This window comes from Patiria miniata, unplaced genomic scaffold (genome assembly GCF_015706575.1).
Source record: "Patiria miniata isolate m_02_andy unplaced genomic scaffold, ASM1570657v1 HiC_scaffold_1, whole genome shotgun sequence".
NCBI lineage: Eukaryota > Metazoa > Echinodermata > Asteroidea > Valvatida > Asterinidae > Patiria > Patiria miniata.
Window position 1 is genome coordinate 12,535,632 of NW_024037047.1, and position 18,984 is coordinate 12,554,615.

At 37.8% G+C, this 18,984-nt stretch overlaps 1 long non-coding RNA gene across 1 annotated transcript; it reads right to left on the minus strand.

The window, feature by feature from the left end:
• Positions 1–1,590: 1,590 nt before the first annotated feature.
• Positions 1,591–2,682, minus strand: LOC119723491. Its single transcript, XR_005270548.1, has 2 exons — positions 2,593–2,682; positions 1,591–1,753 (listed from the first exon to the last, which is right to left on the minus strand). It is a non-coding gene; the product is annotated as an uncharacterized LOC119723491 (long non-coding RNA).
• Positions 2,683–18,984: the final 16,302 nt, after the last annotated feature.

Below are 18,984 nucleotides of genomic sequence, written 5' to 3' on the forward strand. Positions count from 1 at the left end.
TTGCCGCATTATGCGAGACAAGACTTTCGGTGAACTGCAGTTCACTGAAACTGGTGCAGGCTACACATTCTTCTGGATCGGCAAACCTGCTGTCGCCGACCGACAAGCCGGAGTTGGTTTTGGTAATGGGTCCCTCTTGCTCGATCAGCTTCTGTGCGACGAACAAACGTACCATCACAAACACATTGTTCCAACAACCAAATCGACGAAAAACATCATGGATGCACCCAAGACTCAAGCATTGGCATCTTATCGACTACGTCATTGTGAGGCAGCGTGATCAACAAGATGTCCATCTGCCGCGAGCTGTCCATCACTCTACCGCGTGGTCCGATCAGCGATTACCTTGAAATAAATGTTGAGATGAATTGAATTGAAACGTGACTTTATACGTAATCGCAGGCTACTTTGCATAATACAGGTTTATGGCTTATGAAAAACTGCCTTTGGACAAACTCATTGACAAAAAGGTGATCCGGCAATATTTGGTTAGTTCAGTTGGTAGAGCGCTGAGACAACAATGAGGAAGTTGCAGGTTCAAACCCAGCTCCAGTCAATTTGAAAATTGTTCAACTTAAAACCGAGTCATTAATATTTTGTCAAGAAATAAAGTTGGGTTCCTGTATTATTCATGTTTGCATTACTCTTAAAGACAATTTTTTACAGACATTTACAAGTGTTGCCTTTCTGAGGTACACCTCCTAATTTAGTGATTTTCTTTCATTTGCAGGCAGTTTCGGTCTTGGGCGCTGGCGTTGTGGAGGTTTTGTTTGTCCCATACTTGTTCAGAAAGTACTGGCAGGCAAGAACAATGATATTCCCGTGGGGAGCAGAAACACAAAATCAAGGTGACTCGTAGATCCAAGTGCGTGTTTTGGCTAGCAGGGACTTTTTCTCCAGCGTCTGCGATCATCCCGTGCCTGTATAATAACATTCACTGTAAATTAATTTCAATTTACCATTTCCTTTGGCACTCTGGAAATTGTTCGATATGATTTTAAAAAGCAAAGGTTTCAGAGAATGTATGGAGGACCGAAGTGACTGGCAGGCGCGACGAATCGCTCGTCTGCGGACGACTTGGTATTGGTCCGTAAGAACCTACCGAAGACTACGAGTGTTCCTTACTGAAAAAAAGCTTTGCTACTGATGCGTCGTAAAGGAAATATTTTGTTAAATGTTAGTGAAATGCACAAAGTTACTTGATAGATTGGCATTCCCTCGGCCAAAAGTTACTGGATGGATTCTCATCGGGCTCAAAGAAAAATTTATCTGGATGCCATTTCTTAAATAGAAGAGGAATGGAAACCTACCATTGAGTTCTGCACATGATTTTCGACGGTTCCAACTTGATAGCACCATAGAGCAAGGACCCAAGGAGTTCGTACTCCAAGACTTCAAAAGTAAAATGATGGTCGCCGCGCTCGAAAGCTACGATAGAAAGCACCTGGTGACAGTGTAACCTGGAAAAATGACACACCTGGGGAACTCGCGAAAACTAATACAACTATGGGGATTCTAACCAAACTAAACTCAGGATCTTTGAAGAGAAAAGGCGCGAGGAGACTGAATTAATAGGGACAAGGGACACAATTCTAGATTTCGAACAAAAAAAGACAAAAGGAATTTATTTACAAGAACTTCAAATCAAAATCAAAACAAAAGATGAAGACCAAAAACTTAAACCTAAAACCAAAGACTCAAACCAACACAGTGAGTATATTAGTAGACCTTAAAGACACTTCTGGCAGAAAATCTGTAAAACAAGATAAGAAAGTAAAGAACATAATAAGAAACAGTAAACAATGCAAACAACTCAAGCTACACTAGGTCTAAAGTAATATAAACAATGCCATGTGGAACTACTATACACTCTTGCCAAGAACACTAAAATTTCTCGTGAATACCTAATGAGCAAGATAAACAGTGGTCCCCGTCTTCTGAATGCCAGGTGGGACTAATCACCAAGGGGGTAATTCAACATTCCTAAACAGTAAACTTGCAAAGGTCCAAAGCAGATAAGAATAACTAAATGCAACAGGTGTCTTAATACAAAATAAAGGAAATGCAGGTCTACAGTAAATGAACAGCTTGGACAAGTCTAACTAATGTATAAATATAGAAATCTAATCAGTAAGAAGTCTGTGGGAAAACCACTCCTCTTGGCTTTATACATGTACAATAAAACAATAAAGGTAATGAAGAAAACACCATCCAAAATACTGAAATCAGATGTCAAAAGAAAAAGGCAATGCAATGCATCTATCCAAGTCATTCCTCGGAAATTAAGTCAATGAAATAAATCAAACTTCTGACAACACAGTTTTCCTCGAAAATAACAGAACTCTAACATGTCTAATGATCCTGATCAATCAAAATCAAACAATACAAGCTAACTTTCTTCAAGTAATTTCTAAATAAACCCAATCTCAAAACTTCAAGTGATAATTCCTACAACTTACAAGGCTGTTCAGGAATTCTATAAAACTTGATTGTCAAAACTCTGAACAATACCAAAACAGATCAAAACTTCTAAAAAACTTAATAATACACTTAATGAGAAAATACAAAAAAAAAACATATATCAGAACTCACCAATAACTCGAGCAGATAAACTCTCACACAGGGCAAAGCGCACCCAAGAAAATCAAGGGGGAAAGAGAGGTAATAAAATGCACGGTCCTCTCTCTAGCTCTACTGCCGCTGGTCTGCTACTGATCATGAGGGGTCTGTGGTCTTACAGGGTGAGCAGGGCACATGGTCTTGAGACAGGGGGAACCAATGGCATGGGAACAATTTACATACAATGTGAACTGTTACTGGGGAAAGCTAATCAGGGGGAAACACTACTATGAAAGGGTAGGGGACATCTAATAAAAAGGGTGATTTATTCAGGGGACCTACTCCTATCCTAAAACACTACAAAAAATACAGTAAAAACTACAAGTAAAACTTGGCCCTGCCACACCAGCTTGCTCAGTTGCTCACTACGCTAATCCCGACACAATAGAGATCCGCGCTCACTATTGCCAAAAAAGGAGTTTGTATGGCTTCGTAGACAGTACCATGGTAAATACGCATGCGCAGTTGTCATACATCGCTAAAAATGAATGATTTTGAAGTGTTTGTTCGGAGTTGGCTAAAACTGGCTAACAATGTGGTCAACATCACTGAAACAATCATTTCATGAAGAACAAAATGCTCTGTACCTTTAGGGTGAAAATTTGTGAAATTTTCCAAAAAAACACATTTCATCAATGATATATTGCCAATTAAAATGTCTGAAAATACATTAAAACTTATCTGAAAGAAATCCAATTTATCAACAAATTACAGGGACAGATAACGCTTTTAAGCACCAGCAACTGCACATTGCTAACTTGAGTTCATAACTCACATCTAACAACTGCGCAGTTGTAAAAACCTATTTTGTCGTAAAATATATTTTTCAAAAAAGAGCAGCGACGTGACATGACTTATTATGCAGCATATAGGGAGGTTGTTGGTTACCAACTAAAAAGGCGGCGACGATCATCGTGTTCAAAGGCCGCTGGCATTCACGCTTTGAATGGTCGAGGCTTGCGGTCACAGTGCTGTAGCTATAGACATTCCCGAGGGATTGGTATGTTAATGGTCAAAATGTAAATCGCCCAAGAGTCCTGACTTCTTGGGTCCTTGCTCTATGATAGCACATAACAATTGGTCTAAAAAATACACAAATACCAGCTTCTAGTAACATTTAGTATAAAAGTATTTGTTTTATGTTTTGAATGTCATGTATTTCTAGATGAGAACGTGAAACATCTATTTGTGATGTGTTTGCTGTTGTTGAATCTTCATCTGGAGGTTAGTATACAAATAACGAACAATTATGAGTGTAATGGTGAGAATAATTTCATGAGGCAATTGAACGAATGTTCCATTCCACGAGACAAAGCCGAGTGCAAAATGGAACAATCCACCGAATGAACCTATTCTTTCGATTGCACGAATGTGAAAAAAAAATCAAATCATGATTCGTTTTATACACCACCGGAATAAATCCTCGTCATCTGCGGCCGTGTGTTGGAACGAATAATTCAATGACACGTGATCAACGACCTATCAATCACATGACGGGGATTTATGCAGGTGTTGTTAGTATGGGTTAGCGTTTGAAACATATTGCCAAGATACAACTTAATCACGAAGCTCACTTTTAATGCTTACCTTTATTTTAATAAGTTGATCCGGTCCGTACAGTTTTCTCTGATCTATCAAGTTTGGTATGGTCTGATCTGTGAAAAGTGTGATATGTTATGTCAAGCTTGATTTTTCTGTATACTTAATGTTTGGTTTTAATATTTAATGTTTAATACATACTTAATGTGCAAGTTAACTGTGCTTACTATTCTAAATGGGCTCTTGATTGCTCACTTTTTTTTCGGTAGCTGACGTTCGTGGTATTTGTCCTGAAGATTGAAAAGACAGTATTGGCAACTGCAGAAATTGTGCAGCTAGTTTTAGGAGCTATATATTCCACTAGTATATGTGCCTTTGGCTTCTTGTTCGTAAGTATTCTTTAATATTTAAATATTCATGAAAAACTGAAAGAAACAAATGAAAGAATCTTACTCGAATAAATAGAAATACATTATTGAGGTATGAGGAGTGTCTCAGGGTTAATGAAAATGGTGGTGTTTTATTTTTCAGTTATACAACAAATGGAAGCTGCTGGTACTTGTCATCGTGTTGGCAAGTTTGGCTGAGTTGGCCTACATTATAGACTACTTGATTGATGTGAGTATGACTTATATAATTTGTTACAAATCTCTCCTCTTTTATTACAACCTGCCAATGAAATTTGTTCCAGTGGTTTATATTGTAGAATCTTAACGGCTGCAATTAGTTCGTAATTTTCAATTGTGGTAAAAGTAAATACGTGGAAAACGTTCTTGTAAAATTTTTCAACTAGTCTGGTAATTATAAATTTCCTTTCAACAGACTGAACTGAACTGGCAAGGTTTCCCCGATGAGGTCGTCCCAGCGTTCATCATTGCTGTCAGCATCGCTAATCTCGCAGTGAGGAGTTGTGTATGCTGGTCTCTGATCTATATATACAAACACATTCGGACTGAAATTGATATGTCAAGCTCTTCGAAAAATAAATAATAAACCTAACTTTTTTTTTCATTCCTGTACCGACGGATAGTTATTGAGGCATTTTCAATGTTCATATCCATTGTTTTAACTAGTCATCTCTCAAACTAAAACTGTATTTTTTTTTGGAGGAGGGGGAGACTAACTATTTGTAATCTCGTGAGTTCTCCCAAGATACAAGTAAGGTGCTAATAAGACTTTTTTGAAAAGAAAACCGTGCTGGTCTGTACAAACGTAGCCATTGCAAATAAAGCTATTGCAATCATTCAAAAAATTGCAACCATTACTTGTTATTCTATCTATATTTTTTTTCACAGGACAAATCTGCGATGGCCCTAGAGCCAAATATCTTTCTAAGGACATACTCTGAATGCGTGCCAAATGCCATGCTTATCATAGGCACAATTTCCCAAAATGTTCATCCTATCTGCCCAAGTATACCCTGAGCTAACTTTTGAGAATAACAATACCAGTATTAGAGCTTCATTCATTGGTTAGCTAACCATAGTATTGGTTGGGTAAACCGTATCTTAACATCATCGGATCTCTTGAATTAATCACAGTGTCAAGTTAAAAACCATGCACTTTTTGGACCAAAACAAGAGGGAATATTTTGAAATGTCTCACTGAAATGTAAACGGGTACATTGGGGTTTGTCATTATATTGTCATATAAAATGTAAAATTCGTTCGATTTGAAAGTTTCAAGTTGAAAATGATCTCAACGTTTCATTCAGATAAAAGTGAAACGTCCAGACATCGATGTTCAATTTGCCTACATCACATTTCGGGTGCAAGAGAGCACGTGAAAAGTCATCAAAGAACTACAGTGGAAAAGTTCCGAAATAGGAATGTCAAAAGGCACCTTCAGTAATGATTAAACCTCCTTGGATAGGCCAGTTCTAACCATCCGATTATACACTCGGCCCTATTTTGGTAAAATGATGTAAGTCGATTTTTGGGCGATTTTGAGTTAGACTCAAATCCCGGTAAAGTGAGGGCGCTGTTTCCGATTCAGAAAATATTAGAGTCAAGAAATGAAGCGCTCAAAGGATATTATATGAATCTCACCATGGAAAACTTAACTAGTGCAGCTTTTTTTTTAGAAAAATAATGCAAGTCTGACGTACGTGACATATATCTGTGTTTGCAAATCTCACAAACAAGGTAAAATGGCGTACTTTTACTTACAGCATTTTTGGTAATTAAAGTCTCATTAATAATTGTTTGTGCATGTCAGACATACACCATTTTACCAAAATAGCACTGTTGGTTTGAATTCATGCATATCCCATTTGTTTCCCTTGATATGTAAGTAAACTGGGGAAAGTCGTTTGCATTATTTTCATCATAAACGAAATTACCCTTTCACAGGCTTAAATGCAGACTGTTTCGTTTTTAAGTCTATTCATGATTATTCCAAATGATATGTACACACATACATTATTACTGCGTAACAAATCCAAGCTTTCCATTGGAAGTCTTTTTTAGTAAAATGATGTATCTTCCAAAAACATTCTATATCTCTAGAAATATCCACGAAATTTAGTGAATTATGTAAGAAAACAAAATATTGGTTGTCTAGACATCAGAAAATGACTGCTTCAAAGTCTTGAAGACCTAAAGACCAAAACGGCAACATCTCAATCTTTAAATCACTTTTTCTCAAAATGTCCTTCAAGTGACATCATTTTACCAAAATAGGGCCGCACTTTGCACCTTATTGCCTGCAAAGATGATGAGACAACCTTACTTGTGGGGCCGAAGACGGTAGAATGAAGGTCCTCATGTTCAACATCTATATTAAACGGGCGACGAGGGCGTGACCTAACTGACGTTCGTATACAAGAACATGGAATTAAATTGATATTTCGCTGACTGAAGATAACATTTTCTTTACTTATAATTACTACCTGTACTATGGTTCTTTTTTGTTTCATTTTAATGTTGGCGTTAATAAAAATTGATTTAATTAATAAATTAAATGTATGTTATACATTTAAAACACTTATATAATACAGGGGGTAGTGAAATATTCAGTGACGAGGGAACAATTAATTTAAAATCAATGTTTGTACCGAATGGGTAGAAGATGTGCAGAAAGTAGATATCGCAGTAACATTTCGAACAACAGAAAAAAATCAAGAACACTTGTAACATCAGGAAAACAAATTTGAGATAAAGATGAATTTAGGGCAAATTGGGCAGTTAAAATTGATGGTACATGTACAGATATGAGGAAATGAATGAGAGATGGTATTGGTTAAATCATGTAATAAACGTGAAATATTTTACATAAAGTAAACAACCATAAAAGCTTGCAGAGGACACGTTCAATGACAAACACATTCTTAATTTTAAACCACTTAAAATTGCCAATTTGCTGCATATTTGACAACTAATTTTAAGCAGGGCAGCAAAGATGGCTTTAAATGTTTTATATACAAAAGTCTGTAAATAACTGTAACATTTTTGACCCGGAGTAACGCGGGAAATCTGCATCTGGAGTCGTTCAATTTCGTTTCTTTACTTTATACTGATTAATTGTATTGCTATCAATTTACGCAAAAACACATAGTTTAAGCATATACAGAGTTTATTTTGTTCTATACTTTTTTATTGTTTATTTAAATTAAACTGGGTGGCCGATTTAGTGGAATCCACAGTTCTCCAAAGGAACCAAGCATACTGGTCTAAGCATGCATTCACGACAATAAACATAACAAACAGTCAACGTTAAACAATACATATTCACATAAAGTCACCTTTAGTTAAACAAAAATATCAAGCATGAGAAAATAGGACCTTACCAAAACTAATGGCCTACTGGATGCTCTGCAGACAATATTACATATACCCAAAGTACAACTCGCAGTGACTACGTTCCATGACGGCTGGTAGTTTATACCCCCCAAAACCAAGTTTAATTCTGTTCTCTCGATGTTTTACCGGATAACAGTGTAGCACTAAGTTTGTGACTTTGCATCCAGATGAACATAAATCAACAGGGTATCAAAATTCATTAAGAGAGAAAAAAAAACAAACATTACGTATATGAAGCTTATTTTGAATTTTTCTTTCGTTTCATATTAGGCCTATTCACTCATCATTGTTTGTCAGTTTTATATAACAGTTATAAATACACGATGTGCCTTGCTATTTACTCATTATCATTAGTATGTAGTTTGTTTACGAGTTGTTTTTTTTTTTCATTCTATTTTTACTGTGTAACATACCGAAGTACGGTAGATTCAATAACGTATTCGGTGTTTAAAATACAATTTTACACAGTGTTTTGTTTTTATTACTTCATTGGTCATCCGTTATCGGTCATACTTTATCGGTCTTGTATCATAAAGGTTAATGAATTATTGGCCACGTTTTGAAGACTGGCCACGTTTTGCAACCTTTCAGTTCACTGCTACTTGATCATTTGTTGAACACACATACGTTTGTCATATAGTTGGTTTCATGTCATTTTTCTGTTTTCGATTTGACTGCTATTTTGAATACAAATCCTCCAGTAGAAATTGCGTTTGCTGCAAGATGAAGCTCTTACGTTATCATGATTCCACGATGATGTGAAGACCCCAAATGATTTAGGCGTATTATTAAACCAAAAATAAAAGAGAAACGATGATTTATTGTGTAAGATATGAAGCAAATCACAGAAAGAGTAGCCAGTTGTTTTACTGTTGCCTTTACAGCCGATTTTATGTCAAAATTGACCGTTTTCTCTTTCCCGATGCCACTCGTCTAATGCTTTTTCGTGTTCGTTACCCAATCATCTGTGAAGCCATTGACAATTGTCATACTTGTCATACGTATCTGTCACGTGTCTGTCCTCACGTGTCACTCTTACCATCCTTTTCCTTTGTTTACCTACATATTCAGCATGCTCTCACGTTGTGCTGCGCCCCATTTCGTGGCTGGTTGTCTATTCCCACTTGTCTGCATGAGACTTTCTTTGCCAAATATCCTTAAGATGTATTTCTCTACCAAATTTGGACGATTCCTCATTATTAGTGTATAACGTATTTCTTTGAATACATTTTGTGATTTCAAGTTTATAATGTAACAAGCATGTATATATAGATCATTGCTATAAATCTGCAAATATTGTAACTCATATAATAAATACAAATGGAATAAATTGCAATCGAGTAAACTCACAGGGTTATTCAAAATAAGATTCAAATTGCATCAGTAAACGAATAACGTGAATGTTTAGTATTCGGAAAATCAGTCCGCGGGACATAAATGAACAAGCCACCTACAGCCTTCGTCGAGTTTGAAAATTTGTATATATAAATTTGACAGTGCAGCTGCAGCAACTCCCCCTACAAGCTGAGTGTTTACCATAGTCTTCCAAAACATAATATAAGCCCCTACAATTCCACAGAAATTATCGAGCAAATAAAACCGATAGCTTTTAAGCGGTTATGGCCCGGCGGGGAGACATGGCTATATCGGTTACCCTTTTATAGTAGCCACACACTAATAGTTCATGGGGAAAAATCTGTGATATCCGTGCGAGCATGTTTAGTTTGAACGTAATCAAGGCCTACTAAAGTCGTTCTTTTGAAGGTCATGGGTCAAAGTAGTTTCGAGCATAAATGACTAAAAAAGAGGTAGAGTCTGATCCTGTATTGCATCCATCCATATCGCACCCATCTGACATTATTATTAAGTATTTTATGGTATCTCACATTCCTGCTCAATCTTTCAAAAGCGCACTGGTGTAAGAAATACGAGTACAAACCCTGTGGGGAATGACTAGAAAAGGAAGATGATAAAGGAACAAGACATGTGTTTGTGGACAAACACGAGCTATTTCGACTGGTTGAAATGAGTTTGTGAAATAACATCACGTTCATTACCCAAATATAATAGTTACTCCCTATGTTGTGAAATTGTGAGTCGCGGGCAATGTTTTAAGAACTAATTAAGGAAACAAGTTTCTAGATTTATGCATTTATATTGTGATTGTTTTTTAAATATATATAGATAGTAATGTTGAAAATTCATTTAAGTTAGGCATATATCTGCACCACTGTAAAACTTTTACATTTGAAGGTAATTTCTTTGGATTTTTTCTTTTGTAAAGTGCCTGTACAGTTGAAATTTAGTTTTTTGTATGGTTTTTCTCTGTACTGCCATTTGAAACCAGCCATAGGGCTGCAAGAGTAGCTTCAATAAACCAAAATTATAAAGAAACGTGCCAACTTTCTATAGAGTAACAAACGCTTGTCATGTAATTAATTATTACCCTAATCTTTTTCTTGTGTCGTTCATTGGGTGGTCGATTTTCTGTTTGGCTGGCTCTAATTCAAAAGTAACATGTAAACCTGTGGATTAAAGAGTTATAATTTTATCGCCGTTGTGAAAAAAAAATCTTCTAAATTAAAAAAGGAGAATCCTCATGTAGAACAACAGGTGTTGATTGTTCTACCTGAAAGAGATCCACGATATTTTACATTTCAACCGCAGTTTTGTTTCGTCTCTCAGTAGATCACTTCACGGCGAATAAATTCTATAATTTCAACAATACCGCGGAACGAATGAGACTGCATAAGATATCACTAACTTGCAGATCTAACAGAAATGGATGATATGCATTATATTATTTTATGTACCCATTAATTTTAGGTGTTCTGTGAACCGTCACCCTCTTATCAAAATATTTACACTTGATGGGTGATCCATGCTTGAACATTGGACTCTTAAATAGGCATGGTTGCAAAGAAAGACTGGGCGAACGGTAATATTATGGGCATGTTGAAGAGCAGCCATTTTGAAGAGCAGCCATTTTGAAGAGGATCAAGTTTTAGTCATCGGGAATCGCTGATAAAACATAAAGTATATTCCTACAGATATCTGAGGTTTTTGTTATTATGTACGTGTTAATAGCAACTGCTATCTTCGCGAGCAGCCTGTCTGCTGCTTATGACATATGTCCTCGAGGCACTGGTAAGTTATATCGCCCATTCCATGAAGGGTCTGGCATGCCAATAAGTTTGTTTGATAAACCTTTCCTTTAACATTCGGATTACATTAAACTGATGAATTAGCATGGGTAAAGATGCTATTGTATTCGTGGCTTTCTTGAAGCATTTTTGTATAAGACTGAGCACGTGACTTATTTTAAGCGATGCAGTTGATAAACATCAAGGCCGTATCTCAAACTGAGGTTATACAGGAACCAAAATAAGAGATTTCAACACTGTAATTTTAAATAAATTGATATATGACAGGAAAAAGCATTATGTAGAGCAAGATAAGCCTATATAATAAAAATGGGCTTACAATTTTCATTAAGGTGAAGCCGGAAACCCAAACTGCTTTGAAACCCAAGGTCCACGAAATTGCAGTAAGGTTAAACAAAGCTTTGTATGATTATTCTAGATTTCTAGTCTCTTCTTGAAAAGAGCGAGAGCGACATTTTTTTAAGGGATAATTAAGTACTTCACTTTTCTTAATATATGCTTGTCTTAAACGATTCATATAAAGACAGAAATTGAACCTTTCAAATAAAAAAAATACTGATACTATATTCTTGAAACTTAATTTTTGCTTTAATTTCAGAAGAGATCATTCATGATGTATTTGGCCTGTCTACAAGTAAAGCAAGTGTACAGAGCGGGCTTTGGCACAGGGTTCCCTGCACATCGCTTCGCGAAGATGACATCACGAAGGGAGTTAATTGGTACAAAGGGAATTCCCTGGATGATCCTTCCAAACAACAACTTATCAGTCACTCCGATGGTGTAGACCATCCCTCGAGCGACAGATATGCAACTTCATCAGGTTCCAGCCTCGTGATTAAAGGTGTCAGCGAATCGGATGAAGGGAGGTACCTTTGTTCGGTCCTAACTCAGGATGCTTTCATCACGGGAGAAATCGTCCTGGAAGTTCTTGGTAAGTTCAAAAGGATATCATTGTGCCAATGTTGTGACTGGTAACATCTTAGACATGGAACTTGTTAATGATCCATTAGGGTCCGCTCATGAGGCGTCTGACTTATGAGTCGTCAAACTTATGAGCCATAACATTTATTTATTCCGTCTCATAGGTCCGACGCCGCATAAGTCCGACACCTCATAGGTCTATAGCTCCGACGCCTCTTAAGTTCGAAACAGCATTTGTCCATTGTCGGACTTATGAGGCGTCGGACTTATGATACGGCCCAGTTCCATTGTGTATACAAAGCTGTATCGCCAGTGATTTCCTCGGCAATAAGGATCTTTTGTCAATAACAAGCATTCTTCATCTACCGCAGACAAGGCTAAAATCTGTTACGGTCACGCAGTGGCATAGCCAGGAATTGTTTTCAGGGGGGGGGGGGGGGGGGGCTGGAACATTTCATGGGGGGGATGGGGCGTCATGTAGATCAATGGTACATTTTTTAGAAACTCAAAATCTCAGTGGGGGGGGGGGGGGGGCGACTGGGGGGAGACAGGAATTGTTTTCAGTTGGGGGGGGGGGGGGCGCTGGGGGGCTGGAACATTTCATGGGGGACGTCATGTAGATCAATGATAACTTTTTTAGAAACTCAAAATCTCAGTGGGGGGGGGGGGGGGTGGGGACTGGGGTGGGGGGTGGGGTCGACAAGGTTTCATGGGGGGGGGAGCTGTCGCACCCCACACCCCCCGTGGCTTCGCCACTGCGGTCACGCAGATTTTGATTGTATAATCACAATGTTGCACATGCTCCTTTGGATCAATCATTGTTTACCAGATGTTGACTACGCGTTGAAAACAAATGTAGCAAATCGTTTTCCATATCTTGACGATACCAGACCATTCCCTCCAAATATGTTGGAGGCAATACTCAGAAACCTTTGATTACTCACGATGTTGTCATTTTGTCAAAGAAAAGTCATTCCTTGCGTAGAAAAGCTATGACATCGGGAAACATATTAACTTGACGAATTAAAGAAAGTCAGTAATTGTGTCCAATATACTGTAAGGAAAGATTACGTTAAATATGTATCCTCCCTGGCTTAGCATAGTGATGATCAATGTTAAATACTATGATATTTTATTTGCCAGGAACGTTGTTTTGGCAATACTGCTGTTTTAAAAATGAAATATGGCGTGTGAAACGTTGCAATATTCAATGTTTCACAATATATATGATGTATGTTCAATATGTGTGTGTTATCTTTCACAAGTGTGCGATGTTTTTCTTTATGTGTGCGATGTTTAATATATGTATGTGATGTTTACAATATATGTGCGATGTTCAAAATATAATGTGCGGTGTTTTACATTTATGTGAGATTTATATTTGCAATGATTGACGATATATATGTGCAATGTTTTCAATATTATTTTCAATGTTTTACATTAAATGTGCGATGTTTTTGGATACAATTGTGTGTGATGTTTTACAACATATTTGCGATATTTTCCAGTATGTGTGGCGATGTTTTACAAATATATGTTTGATATTTCGAGCCATGTATTTGATGATTCATCGGTATATTTGTGTTCGATCTTTTGCAATATGCAATTGATGTTTCACTTTACATTTGATGTTTCGTTAAGAGTCACAGTCTGGTTACTAGACCGCGAAAGTCTGACTATTTTGCCTAAAGTCGGTATATGAGAAGTCAGGGGATCGCGTTAGTGATTAGAGCCAGATCTAAACGGTAAAAATGTTGTGTAATTCTTTGAGCATGCGCAATGCATTCATCATCGTTTTGGCAGTACCCCCAGCTGTGCTTGTACTATCATAGTGTTATGTGCATCATCCATGCTACTACGTCCATGTATGCATTGATGAGTGCATGACACATGGAAGCTCCAAGGCCGAGTGTCCACCTGTCCCGTTAATGATCCAGTTACATGATAATTTGTTACATAAGCTAATAGGCGACAGAGTTACGAAATTCATTGGCTTATGAAGCATACGATGGAAGTTGTGCGACATTTTGGCCGAAGATATTTTCTTTCAAGTTAAAACTTGACAATCTTAATAATCAGGGCTAGTTGTGAAGTATACCATTTTAGACTTATTAGTATAGTCTATTTTATATGACTGACATACAGATCCTTGACATTTGATTGGTGGAACTCGCATCACGTGGCATTCGTTATTGCTCCCATTCATGCCGAGGCTCAAAAAGTACTATCCGCCCATGGGGAATGGGAAATACTATTCAACAGTTAGGATCATGACGCGGTAATTGTGTGCAAAATGCATGCTGGTGTGCGCGTTTAGCGTTGCGCGTAGCGCGTATTGTTCCACGCTGAGCCACTCAATATTTGTATAATGTCATATTTTTGGCCTTTGCATTTTTTTTGCTAAAGAAGGAATTTTTGTCATTTTTGGATAGAGTAAACCTTCCTTAGCCAGAAATCCATTGGTTACATTTTTTTTCCATCTACCGTGTGGCGGCCATCTTGGATTCCAAAATGGCCGCCATTTCGGACCTTATTTGTATCATAACTTCGGGCCTGATTGTCATATGAAGTCCATTGTGGTGGCAAACCCCATGTTTTTGATACCGAGGAAACCAAGTAAGTCAGTGTCTATGGTGTACTCCATATGGATGGCGGCCATCTTGGATATTTCAAAATGGCCGCCAATTTGGACCTATTTTGCATAATAACTTTGGACTTGAATGTCGTATGAAATCCATTTTGGTAGCAAACCCCATGTTTTCGATACCAAGGAATCTAAATAAAACACTGTTGAAGAGGTGTCCCGCATGGATGGCAGCCATCTTGGATATTTGAAGAGAGCGGCCATCTTGGATTTAATTTAAATAATACCATTGCAATCGAATGTCGTATGAAGTCCATTTTGGTGGCAACCCCCATGTTTTTGATACCAAGGAACTCAAGTAAATCATTATTGATGGGGTACTCCCAATAAATGGCAGCCATCTTGGATATTTAAAAGTGGTGGCCTATTTGGACCTATTTTGCATAATAATTTTGGACTCGAATGTCACATGAGGTCCATTTTGGTGGCAAACCCTTTAATCAATGTACATGTACTCACAAAATGCATCACAAAAATAAATTAAGAAAATAATGAATAAAGTTGCCCTTTTAATAATGCCATCCATTTTTTATTTTAAAACACCTATACCACTTACATTAAAAACATTTATTTATTAAATCCATGCACAAAGAAGACTCATCATCAATATACCGAACAAAGGGTTCTGTAAGAAAATCATTGGGTTGCTTATTTCCCTGAAATCTATCAGAAAATGGCAAGTAAAACATTACATTTCTTAACTGTTAAGCCGTTGTCCTTATTGGATGGCATTTATAAGCATCCATACTTAAATACTAGCAAAGTCTATAGATGGCGCTGTTTTATTACATTTAGTGCATTGTTATTGGACAACAGTTTGCAGTCGTATGACTGCTAGAGCATGAAGAGTGGCCACAATTGCATGCAGATATCAAGGTGAGTTTGACATTCCTCTAAAAAATGTTCAGGAAGCAAGCTCATAGCACATTATAAACATGTCTATACTTCCAAATTTGAAGTCTGAATGGTTCATTTAGCCTTATTTCGCCTCAAAGTTTACACAGGTTTTATAAACTGTACGTCACTCTGTAATATAACGTGTAGAACCAGGTTAAGCACGCCTAAATTATTGCAGTATTTTATAAAACTGAATTAGTGGGTGAAAAGGATTACCAATACATGTTCTTGTAGTATCCACTTTTCTTTTGATTCTAGGATCATTTATAATACACAAAGCCTGGGCAAAGAAGTATTGTAACACTCCAGTATAGTAAGGCTCATTAAATTATACAAAGTACGGAGGCCTATAGTGTCCATTTATTCCATGATTTGGAAAAAAATAAATAGCTTCAAATAAGTTGCAATCAGCAATAGGAGGCTTTAGGCATTTAAATTAAATCTATCTAGTTACTATAACAAACTTGTTTTGGATTCCACATGGTGCTTAATAAAAACGAGCCCTCAAAGCCCCCTCTTTTTCATAACTTTGAAAAAAAAAATACATCACAAATATCGACACACGTTTAGCACTTCATCAGCTTTTCAACATAAAAAAAAAACATTTCCAATCGGGACAGAGCACCACAGTAAATATCAGTTTTACTTCCGGTTACCCTACCTACCCTAGTTCGACAGCCCCTACTCTAATTTCTGTTGAGGAATATTGTCAAGAAAAATATCAAGAACTACATTTTACCCTTGACTTCACACAGACACCTCAATAATTATGATCGTACAAAACAAAAAGTGCCAGAAACAAAACAAAAAAATTCCTACCCACCTACACTATTTTCAAATGCCCTGTAATCGGAAGCAGAAGTATTTTTGGGGGCCTATACATCTAAGAAATTAACCAAACAGTCCTTTTCAGGACTTCCGGTACGATCGCTTCCAAAAGGAAAAGTAACAATTTTTGCAAAAATAACTTTAAAAAGAAGCAAATAAAGAAAGATTAAAACTTTAAAGAAAGCAAAACGACCCTTGATCACCCCAAACTCCATTACATTTCTAACAAATGATTATTGAGACCATGGACAGATTGAAAAAATAACACTTATTTTTGCATTGTCAATAACTCAAATTTATTTTCACCCAATTGAAAAGATTTTTTCATTAGAGAAAAGCTAGTGAACCGTACTCTACACGTATGTTTTGATACCTCCGAGGTATTTTTTCAAAGCTGAGAAAAAGGGGGTTGAGGGTTTGGCTTTTTTTTCACCTTGTTTGTTTATTAAAATAATAGAGTATGTAGCATAATTTTTTTTTTATTCTCACTCGGTCACTTCCTCGTTGACTCACCCTGTATGCATGATGGCACAAATAAACTATGCATATCATAAATATTAGAAATTAGTTATGTTAAACACGGGCTACCTTTTCAGATGGCATTCAACAGAGAACCCCCATCAAAGAGGCCAACAACAGACTTCCGTTTATGCCTTCTTTGTCAAAGGGCGACAAAGACACAACTTGTGAACGCACACTACAGATCCTTCAAGGTCTCAGCGTTTGAAACACTTCTAAGCTGTGTACACAAAAAAGCCAACTATGGAAGCCCTGAATTTGTAAACATTGAGAAGCGACTCCATGGAGTCACAGGAGATGATCTGAGAGTTAAAGGTGCTTCATGGCACAGAGACTGCTACAAGAATGTTGTTAGTCACCTTGATCGGGAGGAAAAAAGAAGCAAGTTGGCATTATATTCACATGACACGACTATCCTGACGCATCGAAGACGGGGAAGGCCCTGTTCTTCAAGTAGATGTACATCACCAAGCACTGCAGAATCTTCCAAGCTCACACGTTCAAGGACTCCAGTATTTGACAAAAGCAAGTGTTTCTTTTGTCAACCCACATCTGCAAGTGAGGATGAGCTACCGGTAGATGCACCAGAAAACCTTCATAAATGTGTCACCACTTCCATGGGTAAAAAGATCCATAATATCGTAAGCAACAGTGGGAACACAGTATGGGAGGTCAGGCTGGCCGATGTACTCTCCTCCGGTGATCTACTCTCACACGATATTATGTATCACCATTCATGCTTCACAAGAAACTGGGAAAGATATATTCAACGCCCTAGCCGCAAAGCAAAGTCCATCAAAACAACATCACCAGAAGCAGAACTTGCAGAAAACACTGCTTTCATTGCTGCAGAGGTAGAGTTTTTTGCCAGTGTGCAAGACAGCATTGACAAGGGACAGTTCGGGGATGTTTCTGAACTGCACAATAACTACTCGGACACACTACAAGGATTTGGAATCACTGATTCCCTAATAGGACGTGAAGCATTGAAGGAGAAAGTTCAGGATAATGTACCGAATGTCATAATAACTACATCATATGGAAATAAGCCATCTCAAGCACACTCTTTGTATACAGGGAAAGCTGCAATAAATGCTGCAGCTGCTGATGCTCAGGATGTAGTTGCAGATCTTCAGTGCCTGTTCCAAGCTGCTAAAAAGCTTCGATCTGCGATAAAGACACAACTAAGTGATGACCCTTGGAAATTTACAGGTTCACTGAAGGACAGTGCCGGACAGGGTATCCCTCAAGAGCTGCTGTTCTTCATCCTTTGGGTCTAACAAGGCACCAGAAAAACAAACCAGGAGCAACGTGCCGCAAACCTTGAGAAATCTGCTAAAGTTATATGCCAGCAGATCATTCACAACTTCAAGTCTGATCGTCAAGTGACATACACTCCAGTAGCCTGCAGAATCACTGGAAGTCCTAGACCATCGACAACCCTTGTTATAAACAATACCAACTTGGTACTCATAAACACAAAGTACAATGTGCACAACAGCTAGACCTGTTATGGCTTCTGTTTCGTTGGTATGAGCGCCAACAATCAGATGTCTGCTTCTTACTACCCGAGAAACCTTCCGATTGCATTTCTCAAGCAAATGCTGACAAGTCACGTACTGTTGAGAATGTAAATAGAGCCCACTCGCCCAGAATGACCAAGGACAAAAAGAAACCCAGGCATGCAAACAACCTGTTCCAGTATGGCGTGCATACAACTCGCAGATTTCTGAAGTGGATTCTGCTAATTGCCAGCTAGACAGCATTCACAGCTTGCCAATAATCAATAATCCAGCCCATGAATGGTCAACACTTGTCACCGTGCTAGAGACCCTCTACAAACTCAACTGCATCACATGCCCAAACAACCCTGGTCCTGCCATGGTTACCCTAGATATGGATCTTTACAAGAGAGCAGTGAAGCTTGAATATCTCAGTGACCAGTACAAGGGAAAGTGGTGGCTGCTACCTGGTGCTTTTCACACCAGTCTCTGTGCTATCAGGTGCCTGGGAAAGACTGTTGAACACAGTGGTTTAGACCAAGCCTGGATTG